Source organism: Stegostoma tigrinum, chromosome 8, assembly GCF_030684315.1.
Source record: "Stegostoma tigrinum isolate sSteTig4 chromosome 8, sSteTig4.hap1, whole genome shotgun sequence".
NCBI classification, from domain to species: Eukaryota; Metazoa; Chordata; class Chondrichthyes; order Orectolobiformes; family Stegostomatidae; genus Stegostoma; species Stegostoma tigrinum.
In genome coordinates, this window is record NC_081361.1 from 1,804,661 (window position 1) to 1,825,041 (window position 20,381).

Genomic DNA, 20,381 nt, shown 5'->3' on the forward strand with positions numbered 1-20,381 from the left:
TGTTGGTGACGTCAGCTCTGCCCTACCTCATCTGATTGGTACATTTTCGATGATCTACATTCACTACGAAGATGTTTTCTAGAAAAGTGATGAAAAAGCACTGGTGCAAACTGACTTCTTTGCCCTGGTTAAGAAACCCAGGAGTTTGGGAACAACAGTAAAAACTGTCAGCAGTGATTTACAAGTCTTTGCACACAGTCAGGCTGGTGGAAAATAGGATCAAGTGTTTATTATACCAAGTGTTCACAGTTGGTGGCGATCTCATGTGTGGAAACATGGCCTTGCTTTTAGTGGTTTTGGTGTGAAGACAACACCACAGAAAAAGCATTTGTCCCTATCAGCTTTAATATCTGATATGTCCTTTGCCTAAGGACCCTATATTAAACTGATTTTTGGAGCAGGGAGTTGGAATATGAACTTTCTCCATGCATTATTGTGGTATTGCAGTGTTCCCAGGAATGATGAAGTCTTATTAAACCAATTTTAAAAGCAGACTGATCAAAACTTGAAAAATCCTAGGTCCAAACACCTTGTTATCTCAGATTCTCCAGCATTTGAAGTTCCTACTATCCTCGATATGCTGGGATATGCTCAATGCTCTGGAACCATAATCATGGAATTCCTACAGTGTGGAAACAGGCCCTTCAGCCCAACAAGTCCACACCAAACCTCACAGCATCCCAGCCAGATCTATAACCCTCCTAATGTACCCCTCCCTGAATACAACAGGCAATTTAGCACAGCCAATCGACCTAACCTGCACATCTTTGGACTGTGGGAGTAAACTCACACAGACATGGGGAGAATGTGCAAACTCCACACAGGCAGTCGCCCAAGGCTGGAATCGAACCCGGGTCCGAGTGCTGTGAGGCAGCAGTGCTAACCACTGAGCCACCGTGCCACTAAAATGCTTTCTCTCAGTACTTTCACCCAACTTTCTCTAAATATGCTTGTTCCAAGGTAAACGTTAATCTCTCCTTTTCTGCATGTTCAGCACTTACTCTGAATATTATTGCCTCATCCCTGGTACATGCTGCACCTTCCCACCAACACCATCCCTGAATATTCACACATGGCATCAGAAGTAAAAGAAAATCACCTGCCAACACTACCTCATTACAAATAGCATTTCAGAAAAAAATGCTATCAAAGTATTCACTAATTTTGAACTTGATGATGATGACTTGGATGTATTGAATGAGAGATTTTGGGAACACTGTGAGCCAGGAAAGGATATGGTGTATACAACGCACATTTTTCATTTGAGTGCAAAGGCAACCAATCAAACAGATGTGCATGTGGCTGCTTTATTTTTCGCAAGTCGAGGCCTGTGAGTTTAATCAGATTACTGACTCACTGATGTGGGACACAACTGTGAATGACCAAGTCAGTGGCATATTACGCCGAAAGCCATTTCTCACATTAGCCAGACCAATAGATATTTGCGGATCTAGCAAAATGAGCCAGAGTGAAATAAAAATGCTCCATCAAGATGCAGAATTGCCTGCCCACAAAGTACATTGTTGCTGTCAGAACTCTACATGCTTTTCAGCACCTGAGGCATGTTCTGCTCAGGGCCTGGCACAATATCTCTGCCTTTCCCTGGCATTTTTGCACTTTGATGTCTCAACTAGGACCTAATGTCCCACAGTGCTCCTGTCTTGCCTGGTTGCTTATCACAGGCATAAGCCAGGCAGCTTAGCATTGTTATTACCAGCAGTCAGTCAAGGGCTGATCAGCAGCTGTGGCAACTAATGCATTTTTTTCAACCAAATGGTCACGTCTACAAGTCTCAGGGAAACAGTTCTCAGTCAGGGCAAGGGAGACAGGATTCAGTCAGGGGATCCTGACACAGCATGTCCAAGGAATCATTTGATATCAGCCCAGGGACCTTGACAGTGTCAGTCAGCCATTGGGGCAATCAGGATCAGGGAATCTGTATCACTACAGTACAGAGAGGCGGCCACACTCACTACTAATTACATTCTCAAAATGCTGCAATAGACTTGTTGAGCCTGAATTATGTTCATCAATCCAAGCTGACCCTGTCCATTCCTGCCATTGGAAGTCAGTTTGATGAAATGCTCAAGGTTTTCGGGAGTTTGGGAGGTTCAAGTCCATAGCTCCCTGAAGTAGCAGCACAAGTAGATAAGATGGTGAAGAATTTCGCTTTCATGGTAAACAGCCTCAGGATATGGTCAACGTGGATGTCTGGTTCCTAAGTGGCATGTCAGAGCATGCACTATTTGTACGAGAATTACTATGGTTTCAACCACGAAATGGCCACAACTTGATCAAAAGAGAAAGTGACCATCAAGCAGTTTGAACCATCAGCTGTCAAATAAATTAAGACAGAGTTAAACGTATTGGCAGGAGTTTTTTTTACATTTTTTAAAAAAAAATTCATTCATGGGATGATCACATCACTGGATAGGAATGGCAGTTTCCTTCCCTAAAGGCCGTTGGTGAACAGATGGGTTTTTTCCAACAAAGACAATGGATTCACAGTCATCATCAAATTCTTATTTCCAGATGGATTCACACCTAGGTCCCCAGAACTGTATCTCAGCCTCTAGGGAAGTGATGGACAGAAGACTAAATAGAAAATATGTACTAGAAATCATACAATGTCTTGGTTTATGTTTCCATCATGAGATCCATCGCTGCTATGGACACCAGGTAAAGAGCTGAAGAGACTGCAATGCCCCCAGGCAGAGTCACAGCGGTCACCAGGTTTCATAGCTGACTGGGAAAATGCAATCAGGGATTATAGGACATGACTCAGCCCAATCCTATGTTTGGATTTAAAACTTTCCTTTGATTTTTATCCACAAAATGAAAGATTACATTGTTTCCAATAAACAAATGTCTGTGGAGAGCAACAGAATCCGTCATTGTAAAGGTGTGCAGACCTATCTAACAAATAAAGGGCCATCGAGATCATCACAGAATTCCTACAGTGTGGAAGATGGCCATTCAGTCAATATCAACCCTGCAAAGAGCATCCCACCCAGTCTCACACCCTACCCAATGCCTGCATTTTGCACACAAGATACTATGGGCAATTTAGCATAGTCAATCTACATAATTTGCACAGTTTTGGACTGTGGGAGGAAACCAGAGCATCTGGAGGAAACTCACGCAGACAGTGTCTGGGTAAGACACTCTTTGTCAGGTCAGTGCGGACATGATGGGCTAAATGGTCTGCTCCCACACTGGAGGGATTCTATGATCTCCAGCAACAAGCCCAAAACACATGGTTTTTGAATCTACTATAACAATGTGTGGAGCTGGATGAACACAACAGGTCAAGCAGCATCTCAGGAGCACAAAAGCTGACGTTTCAGGCCTTGACCCTTCTCTAGGCCCGAAAAGTCAGCTTTTGTGCTCCTGAGATGCTGCTTGGCCTGCTGTGTTCATCCAGCTCCACACTTCGTTGTCTTGGATTCTCCAGCATCTGCAGTTCCCATTATCACTGATACTATTTTTGATTCTACTGTTAGCTATATTCAAACCAATCAACTTATTCAGAAATTTGCTAGCAGTTAACCAGTCCTGATGAACCAGCAAGTCCCTTTTCACATATCGTGCAGGTGGATAGTCTTTAGTCAGTGCGAATGTGTCGACGTGTTGTGACAACGTGACTATTTCCAAGCTCTACCTTACACAACTGTTAGTGTGACATTTTATTCACAATACCAGCACCTTTAATTGAGCAGGGATCGGTAACATCTGTACAAACAGCCCAAAACCATGGTTCATTTGATAGTGAGAGTGACAGCAAAGTTCTTCAACTGTTGTTGTCTGTGAACTCGCTGGTGTGTTAACAGTTTGGATGACAATGAATCCCTTCCCACACTCAGAGCTCATGAAAGGTCTCTCCCCAGAGTGAACTCGCTGGTGTATCAGCGGGGAATTCGAATCAGCAAAGCCTTTCCCTCATGCAGAACAGGTCAATGGTCTCTCTCCAGTGTGACTCTGGTGGTCAGTTTCTAGCTGGGATGGATGAAGAAATTCCTTCCTGCAATCTGCACATTTCCACACTGTCTCCCAGTGTCACTGCACTGGTGTTCGGACATTTCAGATGAATCTTCACAGACTCTTCAACACACACACCATGTGCATTTCTCCCCAATGTGAGTGCTGCGTTTTCCTTCATTGTTCAAAACCCTGAGATAATTGGGTTGTGATAAACAAAGTGACCGTCAGACCTGGATGTGGACCTGTTAAAATTCTCCAACTGCAGACTATACTTTCAAACAGAAAGTTAAGTGTAGCGAGTAAGAAACCAGAAGGACACAGATTGTGAAACTGAGAAATTCTCTGGGCATGTGTGGAGCGATACTTGGGGAAAATACTGGATCACCATTAGAACAAATTCATTCATAAATATCCTCCAGGTAAGGGATCCAGTCAGTGTTTGCATAAAACTACCAAAAGAGAGGTGGGGGAAGCCAGCGAGGAAGGACAGTCATTGTATAGATCTGTAACTCAACCTTTCGATCCCTCTGAAAGACTAAGAATAGTGCAGAAGTAAAATTGTGGGAATCTGAAATGAAAACAAAAAATGCTTCATCAGCATTGTACAGCACAAAACAATCCCTTTGGTCCCAGTTGTCCATGCTGACTAGATATCCCAAATTAATCTAATCCCATTTGCAAGCATTTGACCTATACTCTGCGACACCCTTCCTATTCACATCCAACATTTAAAAGGTATCTGGATGGGTAACTGTACCAGCTTCCACCAGTTCCTCTGGCAGCTCATTCTACACAGGCACCACCCACTTTCCCTTTTAAAAAAAACAAATTCGCTGGAAAAGCTCAGCAGGCCTGTAGCATCTGTTAAGGAGGAAAAAAAGTTAACATTTCAGGACCGGTGACCCTTCCTCAGAACCCGAAACTCTTCTCTCCTCCACAGATGCTGCCAAACCTGCTAGGCTTTTCCAGCAAATTTGTTTTTTTTTAGATTTAAGGCATCTGCAGTTCTTTTGGTTCCCTTTTAAGACTTTCCCTCTCGGCTAAAGCCAATGTTTTAGTTCTAGTCTCCCCTAACCTGGGAAAACAATCTTGGCCATTCACCCTACGCCCACCATAAATTTTAACAACCTCTATAAGGTCACCCCTCAGCCTTCAATGCTCCAGGGAAAATAGACCCAGCATATTCAACTTCTCCCTACAGCTCAAAATTCCACCTCTTGCAACATCCTTGTAAATCTTTTCTGCACCCTGCCAAGTTCAACAGCATCATTCCTATAGCAGGGAGACCAGAACTGAACACAGTATTCCAAAAGCAGCATAATCAATGCCTTGTTCAGCCTATAACATTGACCTCCCAACTCCTACGCTCAATGCACTGACCAATAAATGCAAGCAGAGCAAATATCATCTTCACTACCTTCTGTACCTGCAATTCACCTTCAAGGAACTGTGCACATGCACCCCAAGGAGTCCCTGTTGCATAACAGTCCCCAGGGCCTCATCATTAACTGTTTAAGTCCTGCGCTGATTTGCATTACCATAATGCAATCGCTCACATTTATCTGAACTAAACTTATTTCTATCACTCCTTGGCACATCAACCCATGTGATTATGTTCCCATTGTGCTTGGGAAGTAAACGCCTTTGCTGTCTACTACAACAACAATTTTAGTGTCATCTGCAAACTTACTAACCATTCCTCCAATATTCATTCCGCATGATTTGCATCAATGATTAAAAAAAAAGCAGTGGACCCAGCACCGATCCTTGCAGCACACTGCTGTTCATAGTCATCTAGACTGAATCCACTCTCCCCCAGCTGACCATGATCTTGTCTCCTACCTTCAAGCCAATTTTGTTTCAAATAGCTAACTCTCCCTGGGTTCCATTTGATCTAATCTTGCTAACCAATCTGTCATGTGGAGCTTTGGTGAATGCCTTGCTGAAGTCCATAATAGACAATGTCCACTGCTTTGCCTTCTTCAATCTTCTTTGTCACTTCTTCAAAAAACTCAATCAAGTTAATGAGACAAGATTTCCTACTCACAAAGCCATGTTGACTATCCCTAATCAGTCTTTGCTTCTCTAAACACATGCAAATCCTGTCCCTCAGAATCCCCACCAGCAACTTACCCACCACTGACATCAGGCTCAACGGTCGATGGTCCCGTGGCTTTTCCTTAAAGAATGACACCACATTAGCCACCCGGCCTTCTGGCACTTCACTAGTGTCAGTGATACAAATACCTCAGCAAGGGGCCAGCAATTACTTCCCCAGCTTCTCCCAGAGTTTGTCGGTAACACCTGATCAGGTGCCAGGAACCTATCCACCTTTATGCATTTTAAGACATCCAGCACCTAGATCTCTGTAATATAGACACTTCTCACGACTCACTATTTATGTTTCCAAGCTCTCTCACTTCCATATCCTTCTCTGCAGTAAATACTAATGCGAAATACTCATTCACTATCTCAGCCTGCAGTTCCACACAGACAGCCTTGTTGATCTTTAAAGGGGCCCTATTTTCTCCCTAGTTGCTTTTTTGTCCCAAATGAAGTTTCAGAATCTCTTGGGATTCCCCTTAACTTGATTTGCCAAAGATAGCTCATGTCTCCTTTTTGCCGTCCTGATTTCTCAAGTATAATCCTACTGCCCTTGTACTTCGAGGGATTGACCTAATTCCTGCTGTCAATACCCGACATGTGCTGCCGCCTTTTTCTTGACCACAGCCTCAATTTCTCCAGTCAGCCAGTATCCCCTAAATTTACCAGCCTTGCCCTTCACATGAACAGGAACATATTGTGTCTGGGCTCTCCTTATTTTAGTTTTGAAGACCTCCCACTTTCCAAGCATTCCTTGACCTGCATATTACCTCTCTGGATCATCTTTTGCAAGTTCTTGCCCAACAATGTCAAAGTTGGCCTTACTCCAATTTAGAATTTTGAAATGTATATTAAATAAATAAGTTTTATTTTAAACTGATCACATCTGCCTGCATCTGGCATATACTCCTCTAAACCTCTCTTGTCTATGTCCTAATTCAAATGTCTTTTAAACAAACAACGTGGCTGTACCTGTATCTGCCACTTCCTCTGAAAGTTTGTTCCACACATGGAAAACTCCGTAAAAATAAAAGTTTCCCTCATGTCTTTTTAAATATGTCTTTCTCCTCTCACCTTACACACATGTCCGCTTGTCTTGAAATCAGCCAACCTTGTGAATAAACCCTTGCTATTTGCATAATCTGTGCCCTCATGATTTTATGAACCTCCAAGGCCACTCGTTAACCCATTATGCTGCAGTAAGAAAAGTGCCAGCTTTGGCCGTCTATTTGATAATCAAGCCCTCCATTCCTGGCAACATCCCAGCAAGTCTATTCTGAACTGTCTCCAGTTTAATAATAATGTCCTTCCTGTAACAGGGCGACCAGAGCTGCACACAATACCTCAAATGAAGCCAAAACAATGTCCTGTACAACCTCAACATAACATCCCAACTCTGAGACTCTAAGGTCTGAGCAATGAAAGCAAGTGAGCTAAACAACTTATTAATCACTCTGTCTACTTGTCTACATAAACTTCAAAGAATTATGCACTTGAATCTCAGCATTTCTCTGTTCCACAACACTACCCTGGGTGCAACCATCAATTGTGCAAGTCCTACCCTGTTCATTTTACCAAAATACAATGTCTCACATTTATTCAAATTGAACTTCATCCTCCACTCCTCAACCCATTGACATAATTGATCAAGATCTTGCTGTCATCTTCGATAACCTTCACAGACCACTATACCAACATTTCATACCACTAATTCTAGTATCATCTGCAAACTTACTAATCTTGTCCCTTAAATTCTCATCCAAATCATTAATATAAATGAGAAACAAAAGTGGACCCTGTGCCAAATGCTGTGGAACATGCTGGTCACAGAACTCCACTCTGAAAAATCCTCCAGCACCACCGTCTCTCCTCCAACTGAGCCAATTCCGCTTCCAATTAGCAAGCTCTTCCTGAATCACATGTGATCTAACTTTACGTATCAGTCTACCATGTGGAATCGTGTCAAAGGCTTCACTCTCACTCTGGGAGGTGCTGCAAAACTGAAACAATTCCCCCACCATTTGCCCATCATTCCTTGAAAAGTTAAATCCAAACTCTTTTTTGAGAATAACTGCTAAATCTGCATCCAGCTGCCATTCAGACTGTTCCAGATCCTGGGAACTTGCTGAGTCAAACACTCTTCACATTTTCACTCTGCATTTTTTGCCAATTATCTGAATGTTGTACTCCACGGTTACCAAACATTGCTACAATGGAGAATTACCTGAGCTTCTGTTCACTCTCTCCAAACCAGAGACACATCAATTTTAATTGACTTATGGGACGTGGCCTTTGCTGCACAGGCAAATATTGATTTCCACTTTTATTCGATTTGGAGAAAGTGGTACTTTCTATTACTGCTGCACTCCATCTGCTGTAAGTACACCACTGTGCTGTTATGATGATAATCCACCCTGGAGCCTCACTACCCTCCCTACTGCAGGAATCATACCTCAGACCTCACTACCCTCCAGATCATGCCCTCAAGCCTCGCTACCTGCATTGTTGCAGGCATCATTCTCGAGTCTCAACACCCTTCACATCTGTGGAACCCCTCTCCAGCCTCATGACCTGCCTATCGTTGGAATCCCCCTCCAGCCTCAACTCACACCATCTATCTAGATTCCTCCAGTCTCACAGACCACCTTATCTGTCATCTCCTCCAGCCCACAAACTTCTTTAGCTCTATAATTGTCTTTACCGTCACAAACTCCCTCTGTCTGGTCTCCTCCAGCCTCACAATCTTCCCCATTTCTGTAATCTCCTCCAAGCTCACTTTTCTCTATTTTTGTAGTCTTCTCCAGTCTCAGAACCCTTCCTGTCTCTCATATCACCCAGCCTCACAGATCAGTGATACAAGAACGATATTTCTTTCCTCTAATACAATCCTTATTTTTATTCATCCACATGATGGCGGCACTTTCAATTTCCTGGGCTTCAGGCCCCAGAATTGAAGTCAACCGCTTTCCCTCTATACCTCACTTTACTCCCGAAAACACTGACCAATCATGAGTCATTTAGTCTAATATCTCATTTTCTGAAATAACTTAAAATATTGCTGGGCATCTTCCTATGTGAAGAGTCTCGGAGGTCTACAGTACAGAAAAAGGCTTTGTGGCCCATACAGCCTGGGCTGGTTAAAAACCACACCCTAACTATTCTCATCTAATTTTCCAGCACTTGGCCCATACACTTGTCTGTGTTGGCATCACAAGTGTGCATCTAAATATGCCTTAAACGCTATGAGGATCTCGGTGCCTATCACCCTCACAGAGAGTGAGGCTCAGTGCCATTGTCACAGCGTGATGACATCACAGACAGGAACAGAGACGAGCTGAGTCTGTGCAAACCAAAGATCCCCCCCACCACACACCGTGAAGGATGGGAGGGTCCCTGATAGGGGGCAGAGGAGATTTAACAGAATGGTTTGTACGAAGAGGGTTTTTAGTTGCATGGATAGGGTTTTTTTTTAAAAAGTTATAATTTCATGTGACTTAGGTATTGCTGGTACATATTGAGAATATCCATCGACAATAGATGGACTCTCATTCTCAACCTCTCCCCTTGCCTGGGGTGTGGTAATCTTCAGGTTAAACCAGCCCTATGGTCAGGTAGGACAATGGTGACTTTACCTTAGGCACAGTGATGCCACTTTGCTCAGTGGTGTAGAGGGGAATGTTGAATGTGGTGGATGGGACACCACTCCGACACTGCTTCATCTGGAGGATGTTAACTTCCTTTAATATTGTTGGGGCTGTACTCATGCAGGGAAGTGGAAATGAAAAGTGGATGAGTGCCTTACACACAAGAAGCAAACTGTCATTGGGTAATCAGGTGCTTGGGGAAACTGAGATTGATCTCCTTGTAACAAAGGATTTTGAGGGGACCTTTGATAGGAGGTGTTTACAAAAGATAAACATTAGAATGGTAAAACGTACACTCAACTGGCCATAAAAAGGACTACAGGACATATATTGAAAGTTGTAGGAAAGATCTATTGAGAGAATGGAGTAATAAGAGAGAAATTTTACATGGCAAATGGGAATGAGCAGGAACACAATACTCACACACAATGCGAATATCCAGGTCCTGATGAATTGAGTAATTCTGTCAGAGTTTGGTGTTACAATTATTGAGCTTCCTACCTGAAAGTCCACTTGTAATATCCTGTAACACAAATTCATAAAATCCATCACTGTCAGAGTAGAAATCCACAACATCCCCTCCTCCTGGCCGAGGATAACTGTGCATTGTTCCTGCTGCACATTATTCCTTGTGGGAGTCAGCAGCTGATTCGAGGGATTTCTATTTGGGTTTCTAGGAATTTCCACATTGGGAAATCACGTCACTGAACAGAACAACAGGTGTTTGACACAAGGCAAAGAATGGCCAAGATTTAGTGAGATGCAGGCAGCAGGATTTGCTTCCTTTTCTTTCCTTCTGTGCTGCTGCACTGCCACAATGAGACATCAGCTTTTCCGGCCCAATGCAACTTGATGAACAAGTTGTCTCGATTCTGAGAAATGGGCAGGAAGCTTCTCCCAGTCATTTGAAAAAACGCCCCTTAAAAAGGCAGCAATTACATATGTGTCATGTTGCCCAGTGCTCCCAACAAAAAGATGAGAAGAATGAGGGAGGATCTCATAAAAAGGGATAACAGTCAAGTTCCATGAGGGTTAGAGTTTATGGAGAGATATTGATAAATGGGCAACAAGTCGGCAAATGGAGTATAATTTGGGAAAACGAGAAGTTGCTATTTTTTGAGGAGATGACCGAAGAACAGTGTTATTTAAAAATGTAAAAACTGTGGAAAACTGCAACACAAAAGGGATTCAGGAATAATTGTGCAGGAAGCATGAAGCGAGCACACAGTTGCAACAGGTAATCGGGAAGGGTCATGGGATGTTATCCTTATGTCAAGGTGTTTGCAGTAGAAGAGTTTGGAATACATGTCTTAGGACAAATATACAACTTGCTGGCAAGACCACATCTGGAAGAATGTGAGCAGCTTTTTTGGTCCACTTATTCGAGCAAGTATATCACTTCACTGGAGGCATTTCAAAGAAGTTGAACTAAGATGATCATTGGTTTGGAGGGATTATGTTTTAAGCTAAGACTAAACAGGTCTGGAATATACTAACTAGATTTTTTTGAAGAATGAGAGATGTTCTAATTAAAAATAGAGGATTCTCAAGGGAGTTGACAGGATAAATGCTGAGGAAATATTTCTCATCGTGCGAGCAGATTCTTGATAAGGCAGAGAAGAGAGGGTTCTCTTTTGGAATTGTCAAGCTTCAGGCAACACAGACATGGGTAAGGGGTTTCAGTCGCAAATGAGCTGGAGTGAGGTGGAGAGAAGGAGCATTTTAGAGATTGAAATTTCTGGCATTTGTGATTGAAATGTACGGTAAGATGTTCATCTTGAGACCAGATATGAGAGCATTATTGAGAAGGGTGCAGTTCAGCCTCAGACAGTTCCCAATGAGAGGGATGGATTCAGTACAATAGTAAGGAAAAATAATTTGTAATAATAACTGAAGGCAATGTGTTTTACTATCACAAAGTGTTATTGGAGGAAATTTCAGCTAATCAAGTAGTGGAAGCATGAAAAGCAGTTTTATAATTGAGTAACAGTGGAGCAAAGTGATGGAGACGAGTTAGATCTGAACATTGTAGAATACATGTGAAAGTTAACACAGTGCTTGTGGAAGATCTCACCTCCTGGAAGTATGTTGGTGAGAAACAGCATGGGCCAAGGATAGATCCTTGAGGGACATTTACTACATGGATTTCAGACAGGAAAGAGAGATGGAGTGGGATTTTCCAATGACGGTGAGGTCGAACATTGGTTTTAAACAGAATGGGTGAGAAGGACATAACCAGAAAAGAGAAACAGACAGAACAAGTAACAATATCTGTGAATTGGCATGGGGGAAGAGGCAGGGAGGAGGAGGAGAAATAAGAGTTGGAATATTTGTAGTTTAGTGAGAATAGGGCAAAGGGTTAAGATGAGCTCTGATAAGGCTTGACATGAAACTGGACAAAGATGCAAGTTTAAGCCTAAAACGAGGAGCAACATGCTAGGCAATTTGGTTTGGTGGGCTTGTGGAAGAGAGGGAAGCAGCAGAGGCAGCTGATTGGATTGTCTCAATCTTAGTGACATAGAAACTGCATGTGTCTCCTTCACTTGCTGTTGGAGCGGAGGATGGAGGAGACAGGATGATGGACAGTGTTTTGCAAAGAAACAATGCCTGTGTTAGTGATATTTAAAAATGAGTGAACAAACCTGATGACTAACTTTTATCCAGAATGTTAAAATGTACAACAGAAGTCCAGGTTCAAATCCTATCTCAGCAGATGGTGGAATTTGAATTCAATTAAAAAAACTGGAAGAATCAACTGGTTGCCATGGCAACAATTGCTGATGACAGAGTGAAAAAAAAATCTAATGTCCTTTGGGGAAAGAAATTTGCCAACCTCAGCAAGCCACTCAGTTGCAAATCACTGCAAAGTTTCAACAAAGGAATGAAGCTTGGTGGCCCATTTGGCATCTACCAGGGAACTAGGAAAGACAACTGCAGAATCAGCCCTATCGGCCCCCCAAACTCCTGCTTAATAATATCTGGGGGCTAGTGGCAAAATTTGGAGAGCCGCTTCAAAGACGAGTCAAGGAACAGTGTCAGACTCATGGAAACATACCTGGCAAACAATGACACACACCACTATCATTGTCCTTAGTGAAGCCCTGTCCCAGCAGACGTGACAGCACAGTGCTATTCTGACCAGATTATTTGACCTGGGAGTACTCAACTTTGACTCTGACGCCTGGAAGTCTCACGGCTCCTGCTGATTTCCATGTACCATCCTCCCTTGGTTGATAAATCAGCAGTAGTATTATCGCTAGATTATTAATCCAGAGACCCAGGTAACATTCTGGGGACCTGGGTTCGCATCCTGCCATGGCAGATCGTGAAACATGAATTAAATAATGATCTGGAACTAAGATTCTAATGATGACCATGAAATCATTGCCAATTATCAGGAAAGACCCATCTGGTTCACTTCTGCCCTTTCCGGAAATGTGCCATCCTTACCTGGTCTGGATGACATGTGACTCCAAACCCATAGTGATGTGCTTGACTCTTAACTGCCTTCCAGGTAATAAACGCTGGTCCAGCCAGCGATTTCCACATCCCAAGAGTGAATTTTAAGAAACAAAAAACTCCATCATGTTGAACAGCACTTGGAGGAAGCACTGCGAGTGTGAATAGCACTAAATGTACTCAATGTCCACATCAGGAGTAGTTTGCAGGAGGATTACCAATCAGGCTGGTCGGGTCCTGAAGGACAAAGCTGCTTGGCTGGGACTGCAGCAGGTGCTGACGCACCAAAGGGGGAAAATATAGCTGATCTCATCATCACCAATTTCCCAGCTGCAGAGGCATCTGTCCATGACAGGATTGTTAACAGCAACCACCGCACAGTCCTGTGGAGACAAAGCCTCATCTTAAACTTGAGAATACCCCCCATTGCATTGGGTGGCACTAACTTCGGCTAAAAGGGACAGACTTGGAACAGACACAGGAGCTCAAAACCAGATATCTATGAGGCTTTGAGAGAGACTGCAACAGTAGCAGACCTTCTCCAGCACAATCTGTAACCTCATGGCCCAGCATATCCTAGAGACACCCATTGCCATTGATCCAGGGGACCAACACTGCTTGAACGGAGAGTATTGGAGGGCATGCCAAGGGCAGCACCAGGCATACCTAAAAATAAGGTGCCAACCTGGTAAAACCACCAAACAGGACTATCTGCATGCAAAATAGCATAAGCAGCAAGAGTTAGAGCTAAGCCACCCCATAACCAATAGATCAGATGCAAGCTCTGCAGTTCTACCACACCCAGTCGTGAACAGTGATGGACAATTAAACAACTCACTGGAGGAAGAATGCCAAAAATCCCCATCTTTACCCGACACAGGAGCCCAACCTCTCCTTGCAAAAGACAAGTCTGCAGCAATCTTCAGCCAGAAGTGCCAACTGGATGATCCATCTCAGCCTTCTCCAGAGGTCCCCAACATCAGAGATGTGAGTTTTCATCCAATTTGATTCATTTCACATAATATTAAAGAAATGAATGAACAGTGCAAAGGTTATGGGCCCTGGCAACACTCTGACAATAGTAGCGATGACTAGTGCTCTAGAGCTTGATGGCATCCAAGCCAAACTATTTCAGTCCTGCTACGGCGCTGGCATCTCCTAACAATTTGGAAAACTGCCCAGGTCTGTTCAGCACAAAAACATTGAAAATCCAACCCGACCAATTTCCCCTCAAGCAATCTACTCTCTATCATCAGTAAAGTACTGGAAGGTGTTGTCAACAGCAGTATTAAACAGCACTTACTCAGCAGTAACCTGCTCAGTGACACCCAGCATGGGCCATGGTGGGCACTCAGTTCCTGATCTTATTACAGACTTGATCCGCAAATTCACAAACAGCTGAATTCCTGAGGTGAGGTGAGGGTAAACAGCAGAGCCCTGCACAAAAACCACGTACTTCCACTTCAGTGACAATGACTGACAGTGACACCTTAGTTTCAGCTCATCTGCTGAACCTCTCATCTATTCCTGTGTTACCTCTAGGCTTAACTATCCAAACTCACTGCCAGTCGGCCTCCCACATTCAATGTCCCTGTAACCTCAAGAATACCTAAAGTTCTGCTGCACACAAGTACATTTGTACCAAGACCTGTTCACCCATCACTGCTGTGCTCCCTGACCCACAAAGGCTCCTGTTTATAAGCAACAATTTAAAATTCTCAGATAATAAAATGTGAGGCTGGATGAACACAGCAGGCCAAGCAGCATCTCAGGAGCACATTGGCCTGCTGTGAAGCTTTTGTGCTCCTGAGATGCTGCTTGGCCTGCTGTGAGCTTTTGTGCTCCTGAGATGCTGCTTGGCCTGCTGTGAGCTTTTGTGCTCCTGAGATGCTGCTTGGCCTGCTGTGAGCTTTTGTGCTCCTGAGATGCTGCTTGGCCTGCTGTGAGCTTTTGTGCTCCTGAGATGCTGCTTGGCCTGCTGTGAGCTTTTGTGCTCCTGAGATGCTGCTTGGCCTGCTGTGAGCTTTTGTGCTCCTGAGATGCTGCTTGGCCTGCTGTGAGCTTTTGTGCTCCTGAGATGCTGCTTGGCCTGCTGTGAGCTTTTGTGCTCCTGAGATGCTGCTTGGCCTGCTGTGAGCTTTTGTGCTCCTGAGATGCTGCTTGGCCTGCTGTGAGCTTTTGTGCTCCTGAGATGCTGCTTGGCCTGCTGTGAGCTTTTGTGCTCCTGAGATGCTGCTTGGCCTGCTGTGAGCTTTTGTGCTCCTGAGATGCTGCTTGGCCTGCTGTGAGCTTTTGTGCTCCTGAGATGCTGCTTGGCCTGCTGTGAGCTTTTGTGCTCCTGAGATGCTGCTTGGCCTGCTGTGAGCTTTTGTGCTCCTGAGATGCTGCTTGGCCTGCTGTGAGCTTTTGTGCTCCTGAGATGCTGCTTGGCCTGCTGTGTTCATCCAGCCTCACATTTTATTATCTTGGAATCTCCAGCATCTGCAGTTCCCATTATCTCTGATACTAATTTAAAATTCTCACCCGTGATTTAATTCCTGGCTGTGACGAGCCCTATCTCCCTGCACACACAACCTTCAAGAGTTCGATAACTCATTTAGTTCCAGACTCCAACAATGTGTTTAATCATCCCTTCACTATTGGAGGCTGTTTCTACAGTTGCCAGAAAACGTGATCTGGAATTCCCCTGATAAACCTCTTAGGTTTGCTTTCCTTGAGAGAGTCAGGAAAACCTGTAGATATGGTAACTTTTTGGTCACCTGACCTAATATGGCCTTACGTCAAAAGTTTGTTGATAATATTTTTGTGAAGTTATAAAACATGATAAAAATACAAATAGTTTGTTGATTTGGACATACACCATTAGCTCTTCAGTATCGCTAGATGAATGATCTGTAACTTCTCAAATGGAGCATTGTGAGAGCACCTTTATCATACAAACTGAAGCAGCACACGAAAGTTAAACATCACCTTCTCCACAGGGAACAGGGCTTTGGCAACGATCGCTGGTATCTGTGGAAGGAGAAACACACAGCAAATGTTGCAGAAGTGCAAAATGAATGACAGATAAAAACGCTGTAGAATTTGGTGGTCTGAAATGGAAGAAAAATACACTCTCTTTCTGGGAAAATATTTCCTGACTGTGAAAGATACCATTCAAAAATTAATCTGGTAAGAGAGCAGCACATGGTCAGGGGGTGGGCAGCAGTGGAAAATTTATTTACAAAAAAGGTACAAGGAAATTACAGTAAAATACTACAGAGATCAAATCTATCCATCATTAGAGACTGAAGAGATTAGACACCGACAAAGGTGATCAGGGAGCACAGAAGTGAGCAAGAGCAGTGTGAGCTGCTATGATCCAACAGTCTGGGAAAAAAAATCCATAAGAAACAAACATTTCTCTTGGATAAGAGATAATAGGAACTGCAGATGCTGGAGAATCCAAGATAACAAGGTGTGGAGCTGGATGAACACAGCAGGCCAAGGAGCATCTTCGGAGCAGGAAAGCTGACGTTTTGGGCCTGGACACCACTTCAGAAATGGGGGAGGGGAAGAGGATTCTGAACGAAATAGGGAGAGGGGGGAGACAGATCAAAGATGGAGAGAAAAGATATTTGGAGAGGAGACAGACAAGTTAAAGAGGCGGGCATGGAGCAGGTAAAGATGAGGAGAGGTGGGGAGGTAGGGAGGTGATAGGTCAGTCCAGGGAGGACAGACAGGTCAAGGGGGTGGGATGAAGTTAGTAAGCAGGAAATAGGGGTGCAGCTTGAGGTGGGAGGAGGCGATAGGAGAGAGGAAGAACAGGTTAGGGAGGCAGGGACAAGCTGGGCTAGTTTTGGGAGGCAGTTGGGGGAGGGGAGATTTTGAGGCTTCTGAAATCCACATGGACACCATTGGGCTGCAGGGTTCCCAGGCAGAATATGTGTTGCTATTCCTGCAACCCTTGGGTGGCATCATTGTGGCACTGCAGGTGGCCCAGGATGGACATGTCATCTGAGGAATGGGATGGGGAGTTGAAATGGTTCGCAACTGGGAGGTGCAGTTGTTTCTTGCGAACTGAGCGTAGGTGTTCTGCAAAGCAGTCCCCAAGCCTCCGCTTGGTTTCCGCAATGTAGAGGAGGCCACAACGGGTACAGGGGATGCAGTATACAACATTGGCAGATGTGCAGGTGAACATCTGCTCGATGTAGAAAGTCTTCTTGGGGCCTGGGATGGGGGGGGGGGGGGGTGGGGGGGGGGAAAGAGAAGAGGGAGGAGGTGTGGAGGCAAGTGTAGCACTTCCTTTGGTTGCAGGGGAAGGTGCTGGGAGTAGTGGGGTTGGAGGGCAGCGTGGAGCGGACAAGGGAGTCACGGAGAGACTGGTCTCTCCGGCAGGCAAGCAAGGGTGGGGAGGGAAAAATGTCTTTGATGGTGAGGTCGGATTGCTGATGGCGGAAGTGTCAGAGGATGACGTGTTCGATCCGGAGATTGGTGGAGTGGTATGTGAGGATGAGGGGGATTCTTTTTCAGTTGTTATTGCAGGGATAGGGTGCGAGGGAGGAGTTGTAGAAAAATGCAGGAGACACGGTCAAGGGTGTTCTTGACCACTCCGGTGGGGAGGTGGGGAGTGGAGTTGCGGTCCTTGAAAAACAAGGACATCATAGATGTACGGGAGTGGAATCCTGGGAGCAGATGCGGCAGAGGTGAAGCAATTGGGAATAGGAGATGGCACTTTTGCAGGACGGTGGGTGGGTGTGAGATGTTAATGTGATAACATCCCATTAATTTAAAGAAGTATAGAAATCAAAGTCTTTCATCTGCATTTGATTCCTATACAGAGACTTTGACTTATAGAAGTAAAGTCTTTTATCTACTCACATCGGTATGCAGACACTGCCCTGAAGCTTCCTGCCCAGCTAGGAATTCAGTGTAAAGCTTTTGTAACTCATCTTCTCACACATCGGCATGCAGACACTGTCTTACGTTTCCTGACTGAACTGAAATTAGAATCAATCTGTATCAAATAGGGTTAGGTGGGGAAATTTTGTAAAGGTGTGAAACCTCTAAAGCATGTAACTTCTGTCGCTGACTAAGGGGCCAGGGCACTGACTTTGTCCTAGCCAGACACACTGGCAACTTGAAATCACAATCTGTCCCGGACAACAACTCAAAATCACCTCCTGCCATGAGCAGCTACTTCACAAGCAATCGATACTATATCCTGGTCTTTTATGTTGTCCATGTAATAATTGCTTGGTATCCTGTTTTTGTCTGTTGTAGTAATTGTTTTATGTATCATGTCATTGGAGGTTGTGAAATCGTTTTCTGTATCATGTCTTTTGTAAAGTATAAAAAGCAGGGACTGTCCGGGGAGAACTCCTTGTGAGACTTTGCACTGTGTGCCGGGTTGAGTACAGTGATTCTTCACAGCTTGTACTTGCTTGGTAAGAAAATGATTTGTGTTTTTCTAAACAGGTCAGTGTCTTGTTATTGCAGCACGTCCGTGAGGGTCTCCGAAAACAAACTTGACAGGTGGGAGGAGGTGTATTCTTGGTAGCTGTGGGAGTCAGTGGGCTTGAAATATATATCGGTTTTGAGATTGTTCCCCAAGATGGAAATAGAGGACCAGGAAGGTGAGAGAGGTGGTTAGAGATGGTCCAGGTGAACTTAAGGTTGGGGTGGAAGGTGTTGGTGAAGTGGGCAAACTGTTCGAGCTCCTCATAGGAGCACGAGGCAGCGCCGATACAGTCATCCATGTACTGGAGGAAGAGGTACGGAAGAGGGATTGTTCCAACAAAGAGACAGGCAAAGCTTGGGCCCATGCAGGTACCCATGGCCACCCCCTTTGTCTGTAGGCAGTGGGACGAGTTCACCGAAGCACATAATGGGGTCAGTGGAGGGGAACTGGTCAGACCTGCAGGACAGGAAATAGCGTAGGGCTTTGAGGCCATCTGTATGGGGTATGCAGGTGCTAATGTGGTATACTGCACCGCTGCACCCGTTCTGGCCTCCTCTCTATCAGGGAAACCAAGCAGAGGCTTGGGGACCACTTTACAGAACACCTACACTCAGTTCGCAATAAACAATTGCTCATCCCCACCTCCCTAACCTACTCTTCCTCTCACCTATCCCCTCCTCCCATCTCAAGCCACACCCCCATTTCCTACTTGCTAACCTCATCCCACCCCTTTGACTTGTTGGTCCTCCATAGACTGACCCATCCCCTCCCCACCTACACTCACCTTTACCTGCTCCATCCTCACCTCTTTAACTTGTCTGTCTCCTCTCCACTTGTCTCCCACTCTCTCCCTGTTTGTTTCAGCATCCCCTTCCCCTCCCCCATTTCTGAAGGGTGTGGGCCCGAATACGTCAGTTTTCCTGTTTCTCTGATGCTGCCTGTCCTGTTGTGTTCCTCCAGCTTCACCCCCGGCCCTTTTAAAGTTTCAAAGCTGTCGCGCATGCGCCCCGCGGATCACTGCCCCCAATAAAGATGGTGACGGTCACACGGGCCTATCGCCATCTGAGGCGTTGATTTGTTTTCTGCAAACGTGAGTCTGGGAGTTTCAAATGGGTGTGTTTTCCGACGTGCACTAACTGTTTGTAAAACTTCCAAACCCATACGAATATCACTTCCCTCCAGCTTTCTACCGTTTTGCTTTCTTTACTGTGGCCTGCTCTTACCTCAATTGCACAAATCTTGGTCTCAGCGAAGGATCTAGGCCCGAAACGTCAGCTTTCCTGCTTGACCTGCTGTGTACATCCAGCTGCACACCGTGTTATCTCGGATTCTCCAGCATCTGCAGTTCCGGTTATCTCAGCGACTCTGCACCGCACTCGTGGATGATCACGTGGTTTTCACTGATCCCGCCCTCCCTTCATTTCGATTGGGCGACATCCGTCCGGTCATGCACGGCACACCTGTGCTCCTATTGGTCGCGCACTGACATCAATCAGCCAGACTTCACTGTGAGCTGGAGCATGCGCAGTGCTTTGTGTTATTGTTGGAAGCAAATGAACGTCGTCGCAATGTTGCATTTTGAGACGAATGAGACTGAAAACTGGATCTGTCTTTTTACCTTCACAGATGCTGCCAGACCTGCTGAGCTTTTCCAGCAACTTTGTTTTTGTTCCTGATTGACAACATCCCAGTTCTTTTGTTATTTTTTAATAAGTCGCGATTGAAAAGGCTTCCGGCAGCTCAAAGCGAAAGGT

At 44.8% G+C, this 20,381-nt stretch overlaps 1 long non-coding RNA gene and 1 other non-coding gene across 2 annotated transcripts; one reads left to right on the forward strand and one right to left on the reverse strand.

The window, feature by feature from the left end:
- Positions 1 to 280: 280 nt before the first annotated feature.
- LOC132209929 (U2 spliceosomal RNA) lies at positions 281 to 472 on the forward strand. Its single transcript, XR_009446108.1, has one exon. It is a non-coding gene; the product is annotated as a U2 spliceosomal RNA (small nuclear RNA).
- Positions 473 to 3,673: 3,201 nt separating this feature from the next.
- On the reverse strand, positions 3,674 to 20,031 carry LOC132209881 (uncharacterized). The gene is made up of 4 exons (XR_009446021.1): positions 19,851 to 20,031; positions 16,046 to 16,199; positions 10,152 to 10,251; positions 3,674 to 4,549 (listed from the first exon to the last, which is right to left on the reverse strand). It is a non-coding gene; the product is annotated as an uncharacterized LOC132209881 (long non-coding RNA).
- Between the last annotated feature and the right edge of the window lie 350 nt (positions 20,032 to 20,381).